Raw genomic sequence first — 12,641 nt, 5'->3', positions numbered from 1 at the left:
GGGGAAGGGGCAGAGAGAGAGGGAGAGAATCACAAGAAGGGTCCATGCTGTCAGCGCAGAGCCTGACGTGGGCCTCGAATCCACGAACTGTGAGATCATGACTTGAGCCGAAATCGAGAGTCGGACGCCTGATGAACTGAGGCACCCAGGTGCCCACCGCCCCCCTGTAAGAGCTTCCAAACCAGGCTTTCCTTCTCTCATCTCTGACCGTTTCTATCCATCGTGTCAGAATCATCTGCCTAAAATCCACATCATCCTTCTTCAGAGCTCCGCTCCTTCCATTGCCCATGGGGGCAAAGGGAAAGCCAAACTCCTTAAACAAATACTCAAGCCTCTCCCAGATCTCACCCCCACTTCCCTTGGCTGCCTTCCCTTCTCTGGAACATCCACTCTCCCACGGGCGTGCCCCTTCTCTGCCTCCCGTGTCCCCGCCCCCCACACACGGGCCTCAGACAGAGGCTCAGACGCCACTCCCACCACAACCCTGGGGAGGCTGCCTGGGTTCACGCCCCACTGAGGGACCTGGAGAAAGTGATTGAACCTCACTGTGCCTCAGTTTCTTCATCTGCAGAATGGGATCGTAGCGTCACCCACCAGTCGTTGAGCAGCGTGAAGAGATGCCTGGTTAAAGCACATAGCCTGGCACCTTCACACAGCTCTCTCTTTCTACCCCTGCTGGTGGTGGTGCAGTCTCATGGGCCAACACCATCCACCCAGCCTCCCCGCCCCAACCACAGTCTGCCCGAATCTCGAGCGGGGGGGGGCTTAATTCTCTGTCTCTGTAACGGGATCGGTTTTGCCCGTGGCCACCTTACTCAGAAAACACGGGAATCCAGTCTGCCTTACCCGTCACCTCCCCAGCCTGGCACAGAGTAGCCCCATGAAAGTTCTTTGCATGCCTCCTGCCCCTCCCTCCCCAGCCCCTGCCACCCCCACCCAGTCCCAACCCACACCTCTTTAATGTTGACTCCACAGAAGCATGTGTGAGAGGGTACTTGTGAGTGAGTGTGCAAATGTGTGAGCATATCTACATGAGTCCGTGAGAATGTGTGTGTGAGGGGGGTGTGAAAGTGAGCCTGTGTGGATGTGCGTGGGCATGTCTGGGTGAGTGTGTTGGACAAGGCTGCCTTCCACACAAATCAGCACTCCCTCTGCCCCCTTGGCTTTCCTTACAGTCCACGCTGCCGCATGGCTGTCCACAGTCCAACCTAATCATGCAAGGCTACGGAACGTTTGTTCAGCTTGCTTCCCACCCCTCCCTCCACCCGGTGCCGCACTGCTAGCCCCCAGAGAGCGCCCAAGGCTCAAGAGAAATGAGCCAGCCTCGCAAGGACCTGGGAGCCATGCGGCCCCACTGCACCGAAGGGACAAAGCACATGCCGTCGGGTCCACGTGGCTTGTCCTGCTGGGAATCGGGAGCCTGCTCGGCGCGTGCAATGAGATCAGCTAATGCTCCACGAGCAATCGCCGTGTACCAGGCATTTCGCTGATCGGCAACAAGTAAACTCTCAGAGGTGGTCGCTCTTATTTCCATTTTATGGAAAAACAAAAAAACAACAAACGAAGGCCCAGAGAGGTTCAATAGTTTGCCCGAAGTCACATAACGGCTAAGTGATGGAGCCCAGAGCCAACCTAGGGAATGTGACAATAATGCTTGTGTGCATAACTGCTGTATTTACTGCCAGAAGGGACTGTTTCAGAGTTCTGTACCACCCCGTGCCCCTGAGACCTGAGATAAAGTGTGTGTGTGTGTGTGTGTGTGTGTGTGTGTGTGTGTGTGACTGAGTAACCAGGAAGTGAAAACCGGGCAACTCGAGCAGGTGCCCAAAAGAACAGGACAATGGGAGCCAAGGAGAGGTCTCATGGTTCTCCAGTGTTCGACCACACAGGTCTCTGAAAAGTGCCCCCACCGGCCTGGAGCTGTGTAACTGACCCAGGCCCGGAGGATAAGCCTGACACCAGGGGACTGCAAGTTGGAGTGTCGGCGACAACAATTTGTTCCTGGTTGAAGCCAAGCCATTTGGAGTTGTGGGATCAGCAGACGTCAGGACAGGGTGGGGCTGCAGAAGTCAAGCTAGCAGTCAACCCATTATTGGAGTAACTAGTGCTTCTAGAAGGGCTGCAGCCATGGTCCTCAAAATGAAGGCCAATGGCCACAAACAGCAGGCTCTCCCAGAGAGGTGGCTAGATTGCAGATTCCTGGGCCCCAGCCTACCGAACTACAGTCTCTGGGACTAGGCCTTGAAATCTGCATTGTTCACAAGCTCCTGGAGATTCAGATTTGCTCTTCGAAATGCACAGCCCTCTGTCTTAGATCGGATTCCCCAGAGTCAGACCCTGAAAGGAGGGCTGTTAACGTAAGGATTTATAATAGAAGTGCCCCCCCAGAAAGGCCAGTAAGAAAAGGGGGGAGCAGGAGAGGAAGGAAGGAACCAGGCAAAAGTGTGGGCTCAGAGGAGGTCCTGCAGAGGGTGGCTTCTGCCTGATCCTACGGGGGCTCCAGAGTCATCCAAGGGACTCCAGCCACTCCAAGTTCGTCCAGGATCAAGATCTTGAGCACATCTAAGACTTTGTTTATTTGTAGGCCCAAACTGGGTTTTACTGGTGAAATTAGTGACTTGTTTATTAGCATGAGGAATAATGAAAATGGGTTCTTTTGTGAAATGAAAGCTATTCACAATACACAGATTGGCTAATGTAGCTTAGAAACAGTCCCCACTTGGCCTAAGGACCCAAGGAAACCTTGGCCTGTTCTTAGGATGCCTTCTGGGACCTACCCCTCAGCAATTTGGTGTCCAGCCTTTGGCCAAGGGGATTTCGAACGGTCTAATGCTGATTATCAGTGTAACAGGAGCCTGCCTTTGGGACTGTGAGTTTCAACCTCGAGTAAACTTTCCGTGGGAGAACAGACCATCTGTGGGACTCATGTTAGCTGACAAAGCAAATGTGCAATCGTGCCTTTTTGATTATGAACACTTATTTGAGGACTGTAGGAATGAATCCTGCTTAGGAACAGCTAACATCACCCAACTCAAGCTTCCTTGGCTGCACCATTAACCACTGCAAAGTTCTAAGGACCCTGCTTAAGCAGATCAACCCAGGTCAGATGTGACAGGGAAGACAACTAGGAATAACACACTTACCGTGGGGTGAGCAAAAGACATTTTCAGGTGTTCACGATTGTGCATGGGGTTCCCTAGACTGCTTCCCTCAGACCATTCTAGGAGCTTCTCAAAGAGTTCATTCCAGGGCTCCTCCCAACACCTACTGAATTATAAATTTTTTTAAGGTTTATTTATTTTTGAGAGAGACAGAGAGAGAGAGAGAGAGAGAGAGAGACAGAGCTCGATAGGGGAAGGGCTAGAGAGAGAGGGAGACACAGAATCCAAAGCAAGATCCAGGCTCTGAGCTGTTAGCACAGAGCCCGATGCGGGGCCCGAACTCAGAAACCGTGAGATCATGACCTGAGCCGAAGTCAGACGCTCAACCGACTGAGCCACCCAGACTCCCCAACACCTACTGAATTATAATCAGTGGGGGTGAGGGAGCTGGGAAATCGGCATTTTTTTAGAAAGCACTCCAGTGATTTTCTGCACACTAAAATCTTGAGAACCACTGCTAAGGAAATCTCTTTTCACTTCCCCACTCCCACCCCCAAAGTCAAAGCCAATAGCTGGTATGGTGAAAGAACAAATATCACCCATTTATTGTTCTTCCTTGATTGAATCTGCGGGTCTACTTAATAAGGACAGAGCCATCCAGGAGGAGAAGTTGTCAGAAACAGGGCGGGGGGTGGGAGGTGGGGCTGGACTTTTGTGAACTCCCATATTGAGAACTCAAACAGGAGGGCACAGCTCCCATTGGCCTCTGGTACTACTCCCCCAGCCAGACCCTGCTCTGCTCACCCTGAAAGCCCGGCCATGCCCACCAGGGCCACCTGTCCACAACTGGGAGGAAGATGATGCTGGGGGCACAGTGTAGACTTTGATGAATATGTGAAGGCAGTAGGAGTGGGAAGTGCTCCGTGAAAAGTGGGAGCAATGGCCAAGCCCGACTGTGCCGTCTCTGCTGACAAGAGCTTCACCGTGAAAACCAAAAGCCCTTTGAAAACAACTCAGCTTTCTTATAAACTGGGAGAGAACGTGGAAGAAACTGCAGCTGACGGCAGAGACACCCCAGTCGGCAACTTTGCAAATGGCGCGTTGGCGCCAGGAAAGGGGGTGGGAAAGGAAACACTACAACAAGACCAGTGGAAGGGGGAGAATCCGGGGTGGAAGGGCCCACGAGCGATGTCACCTGGGCTCCGATCTGCGAAAAGGCAGACTAAAGATTTCATCACCTCTTTCGACAGGATTCAGCTGCGAAGATAAAGAAGCCGTTCAATTATCTTTATCACGAGCATTCTGCAGGCAACTCTTGCCAAGTGTCTGTGTAATTAGGATCAAGCCCTTGGTTAGTAAACAAATGTATTTTTGCTTCAAAAAAAAAAAATGTTAAGAATTTAAGCAGGAGTCAAGCAACGGTAGCCTTTTGGCTACTGGCCCCACAGGGATGTCGTTATGCGGGTGTATGCTTGTAGGACCTCGTAAAGTTCAAAACTCTGTATACCTTCTTGGACATTTAGTAAAGCAGAGACGTGGGCAGGTAAGGCGGGAGATGATGGGCTTGTCTTTGGTGACAGCAAGGAAATTAGCTAAAGCTTTCCCTTTCCCGATCCCAGTTAGCTCCCCGGAAGGAGCCAGAGGTTGCGTCTAGTCTTTCCTTTTACAGAGGAGGAAGCTGACGCCCAGATGGGTTCAGGGACTACCCAGGTCACTCAGATGGGAACCAGCAGAGTCCTGGAGGTGAGCGGCATCAGAAAATGCTCCAGGCGCAGGGGAGACGCGGCAAAGGCCTTCAAGAGGGAGACGGCACGGGAGGCTTGGGAACCGAGCTGAGAGCAATGAGGATCCACACAGGGAGCGAGAGGGTTGCAGGGGAGGGTAAGACCTGGCGGGTGAGATACCCCACCGGTGCCCAGGAGGCCCCAAGAACACAAACCAGCAGTCAGTCCTAAAACAAGTGCTACCTGCCGGGTCAATAGGTTCTGTCCTGCAGCCTTAGACTCTAATCAAGAAGAAGGAAAAGGCCGGGTGGGGGGGACCCTTGTCAGTGAGTACCCAGTTACAAAGCTGACCTACAGCCAATCGGTGGAGCCGGAACCTGAAGACTCAGCGGCCACAAAGTCCACCTTGTTTCAGATTTCACTCCTTGAAAAAGCAGGGGTCTCGGGGAGCTCCTTGCTCCCTTCCTTCCTCCCTCCCTTCCTTCTTTTATTTATCTTTTATTGAGATAGAATTGACACGAAACATTTAGTTGGAGGTGTGCAATGCATGGATTTGAAACACTTATAAATGGCACGACGATCACCACCGTAGCTTCATCAACGCCTCTATCATGTCACTTAATTATCACTTTGTTGTTGTGATGAGAACATTTAGGATGGAGCCTCTTGGCAACTTGGAAGTATATAATCCAGTGTTGTTGACCATAATCACTACGCCGTGCATGAGCGTCCCAGAACTCACTCATCTTCCCGTTGCGTATCTGTTCCCTTTGACCAACATCTTTCCCATCACCCCACCCCCCTCAGCCCCTGGGGACGACCGCTCTCTTTGTCTGTGTGTTCTGCTTGTTTAGACGGCTCATGTAAGTGATATACAATATTGCCTCTGTCTGACATCTCACTAAGCATAAGGCCCTCAACATCCACCCATGTTACCACAAATGGCAGGGATTCCTTCCTTCTCATGGTTGAATAGTATTCTCTTGTATACATTGTGGGTATAGAGAGACATTTCTTCATCCTTGAATCTGTTGACAGCTGTTTTCTCTCCATCCATGAATCTGATACTCCAGCTGTTTTCACACCTTATCTGTACCGTACTGTGAATAATGTTGCAGTGAACAGGGAGGTGCAGGTATCTTTTCGTATCTTGTTACCATTTCCTTTGGATAAATACCCACAGGTGGAATTGCTGGGTCATAGTGTCTTTCTATTTTAATTTTTTGAGGCAGCTGCATACTGTTTTCCATAGTGGCTGCACCAATTTACATTCCCACCATCAGTGCACATCCTCAGCATCATTTATTATCTTTTGTCTTCTTTTTTTTTTTTTTTTTTTTTACAAAAAAGTGTATTTATTTATTTGGAAAAAGGAGAGTGATGGGACAGGGAGAGAGGGAGAGAGGGAATCCCAAGAAGGCTCCACGCTGTCAGTGCAGAGCCTGACATGGGGCTCTGTCCCATGAACTGCAAGGTCATGACCTGAGCCAAAATCAAGAGTCAGATGCTCCACGGACTGAGCCACCCAGGTGCCCCTATCTTTTGTCCTCTTGATGATAGCGATGCTAACAGGTGTGAGGTGATCTGCCGTGGTGGTTTTGATTTGCATTTTCCTGATACTTAGTGATGTTGAGCATCTTTTCGTAAACCTGTTGGCCATTGGGATGTCTTGCTTGGAAAAATGTCTGTTCAGTTCCTCTGCTCCCCTTTTAATCGGGCTGTTTGGGGGTTGTGTTCTTGAGTTGTGTGAGTTCTTTAGAGTTTTGAGATATTAACCCCTTAACCACCATATGGTTCGCAAATATTTTGCCCCATGCTGTGTGTTGTGTGTTCGTTTTGTTGATGGTTTCTTTGGCTGTGCAGAAGCTTTAGAGTTTGATGAAAAGAGTTTCCTCTTTGCCCGGGCATGCAGCAAACATTGCTGACACCCTCTCTGAGCCAGACACAGAGAAAACAATCTCCCCAGCACCTTCCCTTCCAGTATCTTCTCTGATCCTGGCGTCTACTCCAAGAAGTGTAAAGTATCATTTTCATTTAAAATGATGAGAAAATTGGGGCACCTGGGTGGCTCAGTCGGTTAAGCGATCGACTTCAGCTCAGGTCACGATCTCGCGGTTTGTGAGCTCAAGCCCCAAGTTGGGTTCTGCGCTGACCGCTCAGAGCCTGGGGCCCACTTCGGATTCTGTGTCTCGCTCGCTCGCTCTGCCCCTCCCCCGCTCACGCTCTGTCTCTCTCAAAAATAAGTGAACACTAAAAACAAATTTTAAATGATGAGAAAACTGAGGTCCCACAACTGGCCACTGGCCATGTGTGGACCTGAGCTCAGATTTAAGGGTAAAGACCTTGTTTTTTTGCTGTTTTTCCCACCTCCTGTAGCCTGGCCTTCACTTTCCTTTCTGAGGCAGCTGTTGAGCAAACCCAGCCAGCCTCCTCGGGCTCCATCCCCACCCCGGCCACGGATGCCATCAGAGAAGGGGCAGGGAGGAACAGCAAAAGAGCTCTTTGGCAGGCAACCCTGAGTGTCCCAGGTCGTGGGCCATCCCAGGATGAGCTAAATCTGCCCCTCATGTCCCCGCCCAAGTGGGAGAGGAGCAGGAGACCAAAGGAAGGAACACGTTGACCATGTGCAAATCTCTCACTTGAGAGGCATGGATGTGCACCCCAGGACCGGGGGCTGGGTAGTCCGAGGAAGCTGCTAGAAGCATAGGTAATGGAGGAGGGAGGAGGCCTGGAGGCTGGAGAGAGACCGACCCACAAGGGTCAGGACGCACAACTGGCTGAGCCCCGTGTCAAGAACGTGTGGCATCACCAGATCCGGCGGGGACAGCTCACTGACACAGGCTTCCTGCAAGGGAGCCCAGGCTGGGGGGGGGGGGGGGCCCCCCGGGGGGCTGAGGGGACCGAGATGGGGAGGAGGACGAGGCTGGCCTCTGCGGGGACAGTCTGGCGGTGGGCATGGGAAGCAGCACCCCGGCCTGACGGATGCATTTGGCAGCGGTTTCTAGAACTCTGACTGCCCAGAGCTTCACCACGTGTTCTTTTCTGTTTCTGTGATGACAAAGATAAAGAGGGAGGAAAACAAACCAACAAAACACGCAGAACTCCTCTCTCACCTCCTTTGACCCTGTGGAAAGCAACCCCACGGGGAGGCAGGGGGTTCGGAGAGAAAGCCCCGGAGGAAGTTCAATACAGGCCTCCCAGCTCACCCGGATTCGGATTCGGGAGGACCGCCCCCGAGCGGTAGCTGGAAGCCAGCCGCACCTGTTCCCACTCCCACCCCCGGGCTTGGGAAAATGATCGGGATAAGCTGCTCCCGAGATGGACGCCAGTACAGGCCATCCTCTCGAAGCGACAGCCGTCCCCTTATCACTGCAGCTGTCAGGCAGCCTGGGCGGCAACAGGCTCTGGTTACAGGGTATAAACAGGCCACAGAGTTGGCTGGCCCATGCCCTTGGCTCTTCTGTCTTGAAGTGGGGGTGGAGGGAGGTGGGGGAAGGGAGGGAGGGGCGGAGGAGGGATTTGCAAGGTGGGCCTCTCCCTCCCCGTCCCTCTCCTCCTCCTCTCCTTCTGTGCCCCACTGAATTTTCTCCAGAGACTACAGACCTTCCTTTCCCAGGACCGTCAGGGGTACAGGTCCTTGTGACCTCAGCGTGGGCTGAGGTATACGTGAGCAGCCCATCTTACAAGTCTGTCAGGTCAGAGTTGTGTTGCTTTTGGCCAAAGGCCATCCCATCACCCGTGTGTGTACACATAGTCCCTTTCATATGAGCAGCAGATACTCTCAGGTATTTGTCTTTCTCCCAATCCTAACCCATGGGACGGAAGGTTTGTATCTGTTTTGGCCCCGTGAGTCCCCTGTTGCACCCAAAATGGTGTCCTGTATCTTTGGAGGGTTTAACCAAAAACTACAGGTGAGCAACATGTGTGTGCTAACAGGGCTTCTGGGGTCACTTTGTAAACCCAGCAGAGAGGGCCTCTGCCTCTCTCTCTCTCTCTCTCTCTCTCTCTCTCTCTCTCTCTCTCAGAGAAACCAGAAATCCAAGACTGGTCTTCTCACCAAAGGGCCTCCCCTTATCCTTCAGAACCAAGGAGTGCTAGGCCAGAATCTTCTGTCTGGTGTCGCAGAACTGCAGAGAGCAGATGCTCTTCAGCAAGCCCAGCCAGGTCTATGAACTCTGAACACAGGGTGTGTAATCCCAAGTTGAGTAGAAGAAGCCACTGGAAGGTGAACCAATGTTGATCCAAGCAGAGCGTTTGGCTATCAAAAGGGCAGGAAGATCAACTTGACTCCACCCCAGCACCACTTCCGGGTTCCTAATTGGAAAGTTTGTGGCATTTTCTCTGTAACTCTGATTTGACAATTATCGTAGATCGGTCCTCCATAATATAAGTGGCCAGGTTGCTGCTACCTAATAGCCACGTGACCCTGAGTGTCTCTTCACTTCTTCTGTAGTCCGTTTCCTTCCCATAAAATACAGCGGTCTGATCAGTCTCTATGCACTGATCAATCCATATGAGCTGATTGATCTCTATGTGCTGATCAACCTGTGTGTGTCTAACCAGTCCACGTGGCTGACCGACTGTGCATACGAAAGGATGGCAGTCATCTTCTTTATTTTGATAATGTGGAAAAACAGGTAGCTGCAAGAACAGGAACCTTTAGGAACTGTGGTTAGGTGGAAAACAACCCCCAGAAGGAACAGTCAGCAAGAGAACAAGGAACAGGAGACAGACTTCAGAAGACCAAGCTAGGGGTCAGAAGAAAACCCCATGTTCTTACAGAGAGCCCAGGTGAGGCCAGGCCACAATTCTTTGGGTTGAGTTATGCGGCCACCAAGGTGCTCTGCTTTGTATCATTTATGAGGTCAGTTTGTGTAGATGTGGGGTGTGCGTGGATGTGTGTGTGTGTGTGTGTGTGTATGTGTGTTTTAACTTGGCTGACTTGAAACTTCCCTCTTGGAAGGAGACATTTCCTTCTCTTTAAAAGGTATTTATTTATCACACATGAAATTAAGAAAACCTTGCCTATCACAAATATACATCATGTACGGCAAGAAATACCTGCGGCCTGGCCCAGTGCCACGCCTCCTGGATAATAATTTAGCAGTAAATCTGGCACACAGCAGAGGTAGGCACCAAGGCCACTGCCCTGCCCAGAGGTCAGGCCTCTTGACCACACTGAAGGTCACACCCCACACCCAAACACTAGCCCCTCCTCATTTAGATATTTAACAAACCTGTTTGCTCACACACACACATAGAAGCATGCACACACGCACACACACACACACACACACACACACACACACAGTGGCTTCATAAATGCATGTTGAATAAAGACACTTGGTTATGAATTTAAGAATGATTTGTATATGCGACAATTTCTGCATGCCGACAACATGCAGGGACCTGGGTTAAAATTAGGCCAATTGCACCGATCCATCTGCTAACAGCAGAGAAAACTCGATTCAGGACTGTTTAGCAATTTAATCAAAGAGCTAAACTATTTTTGAAATAGCCCGGAATGATGATCTTTTTTTCTGCACTTGGACAGCCAAGCACATGGGCCTTGGCATAAAAATGTTCTTGAGCTCCAAGCTGGGGTGAGGCATGTGGCTGAAAAGACCTTCAAGCACTTCCAGTCCTTTCCACACTCCTGGAAGGTTTTGAAGGAAAAAGGAGAAGAAAAAAAAAAAAAGAAAGAAAGAAAGAAAAAAAAACACCCTTTGGTCTCGATAAGCACCCTCTGTACTTGCATTTGTCTCCTCAGACGTGGTTGGCCGAAGAGTCGGCTAAAAATATAATGAAGGGGAGGGGGGGCAGCGGTGCCGGGCAGGGAGAATTTTTAAACAAACCCAATTCATTTCTGACTGCCTCCCTCCACAAATTCACCTCCATGTTAAAGTCCGTCACCATCTGCCCCTCTCCTCCCTCCGCCCTTTTTTTTTTGGCACTTGACTTGGGTAAATTATTTTTTAAATAAAAAGGAAACGCACTCTCGTTTCGGTTCTTTCTACGGGGCTCAAGGATCTCTGAGTCCAAGAATGACTCCAGCTTGAAGCAGGTCTGTGTTCGGAGCTCGGCCCCCTCCCAGGGGTGGGGCCAATGGCTGGAAGGTGGGCCCAGGCAGGGGGCAGCAGGACCCACCGGATCCCAGAGGTGGACGGGAATCTGTTTCAGAGGCTTGCAAAGAGCCAGCCAGCTGGAAACGCCCACACCTATCCTGTTTCGCAGCTTCCAGGATCTGGTCATCCATATCATCCCTGGAGTTGGCCAGAAAGGAAGAGAAGAGGAGAGCCCCGCAGGAGCCGTCCGGTAGCCGGGTGGTTAGCCCATTGGGCTCCTTGGAGCCCGCTTTAGCTCTTCCCTTTCAGCCAAACCCAAAGGTTACTGGAGCAGGCTGGGCCTGCTTGGGCTAAGAGAGCTGAGTCATCCCCGGGACAGGATCGCAGTGGCTATAAATTATCCTGTGTTTAAGGATGGCTTTCTAAAACCCTGGCTTTGAGCTTGGAGTCTTTATTTATATCTCTCACAGGAATATTTTTCAAACCCATGACAGTGCACTCTGTATTGCTTTGGGGACACTCCAAGCACCTGGTCTCCTCTATAATGAGCCCTGCAGGCGACAGGCCCCCAGAGTCCCTGGGCCTGGACTCTGGGTCGGCTCACACCCACACGTACATGCCCTTGCCTCCAGGCCAGGCCCCATCTCGTGCTTGGAAGTTCACCCACCTCGCTGGCCCAGCATCGCATGCAGGCACAGACACCTTCAGACACACACACACACACACACACACACACACACACACACGCTCCAAATGCAAAGACTACAGGGAACCCACTGGTGTTCTGTACCTTCCAGAGACGGGTCCTGATCACGATGAAACAGACACCACACGAGAACTTCTCCTCAGGCTACAGGGCTTCTAGGGGACACATGCCCACCAGTCTGGCTCAGGAGTACTCGGCAAATGACTGCCAAGTTCCCTTGGCAACTTGGTCCACGGTCGTCGTCGATGATGCCTGTGCCTTGCAAGGTACACGGAGAAGTATCACAAGGTGCCAGCTTCTAACAGTTCACATCTTAGAGAACAATCCCTCAGGCCCATTCCTCCCACATCGGGGTGAAGAAACCGTGTAGACCGCCCTCCCCCCTTGACTATCTAGAAGTCAGAAGCAAACACGGTTGAGAGGAGGGAAAGAGGGGTAAGTTTGTCTCTCCTGCTAATAAATCTTCGTTCCTTCTAGTCCCTCGGCAGCCCACACCTTCATGCTGTCTGTATCTCCACCTCCCTAGGCTTTTCTTTTGCTTCCCTGCTCTGTAATTAGATAATTGTGTGCTGTTTGGTAAATCACTGGTTGTTATTTATTTATTCCCCTCGGTCTGTTTACCATTATTTGTTCTTTTCAAAGTCTCTTCAAGATGGAAGGAGGGAGTCTCATTCTTCCCTTTGTACCGAAGCACAGAACAGACAAAATACATTGCCTAGGGTCACAGAGGGCAGTGGCTGGGATAGATCTGAGGTCAGCCCTGTCCCCAGACCCTGCCTAGCAACTTCCTTCTGGGACAATGAAGCTAGGACATGTTTCAGGTTCCTCTAATTCACCCAACCCAACATCTGCCCTCTGAGCTCTGTGTCTCTACCTCCAAATGACACAGAATCACCCCCCGTGCTTTTCTGGGAATCAGGACCTTCCAAGGTTTCGAGGCTAGGTCTTATGAGGATGTCCTCCCTTGTCAGCAGAAGGAATGGTGAGGGCCTTACAGGGGGCAACCGTGACCCTAGTACTGATTGAACCATAACGTCAGAATTTG

At 51.2% G+C, this 12,641-nt stretch overlaps 1 long non-coding RNA gene across 1 annotated transcript; it reads right to left on the bottom strand.

Moving 5' to 3' along the window:
* Positions 1–8,280: 8,280 nt before the first annotated feature.
* Positions 8,281–12,407, bottom strand: LOC121031046 (uncharacterized). Its single transcript, XR_005790531.1, has 2 exons — positions 11,681–12,407; positions 8,281–9,466 (listed from the first exon to the last, which is right to left on the bottom strand). It is a non-coding gene; the product is annotated as an uncharacterized LOC121031046 (long non-coding RNA).
* Between the last annotated feature and the right edge of the window lie 234 nt (positions 12,408–12,641).

This window comes from Herpailurus yagouaroundi, unplaced genomic scaffold, assembly GCF_014898765.1.
Source record: "Herpailurus yagouaroundi ecotype Mexico unplaced genomic scaffold, PumYag 140, whole genome shotgun sequence".
Taxonomy (NCBI): Eukaryota; Metazoa; Chordata; class Mammalia; order Carnivora; family Felidae; genus Herpailurus; species Herpailurus yagouaroundi.
This window is presented reverse-complemented; position numbering and strand designations above follow the sequence as displayed.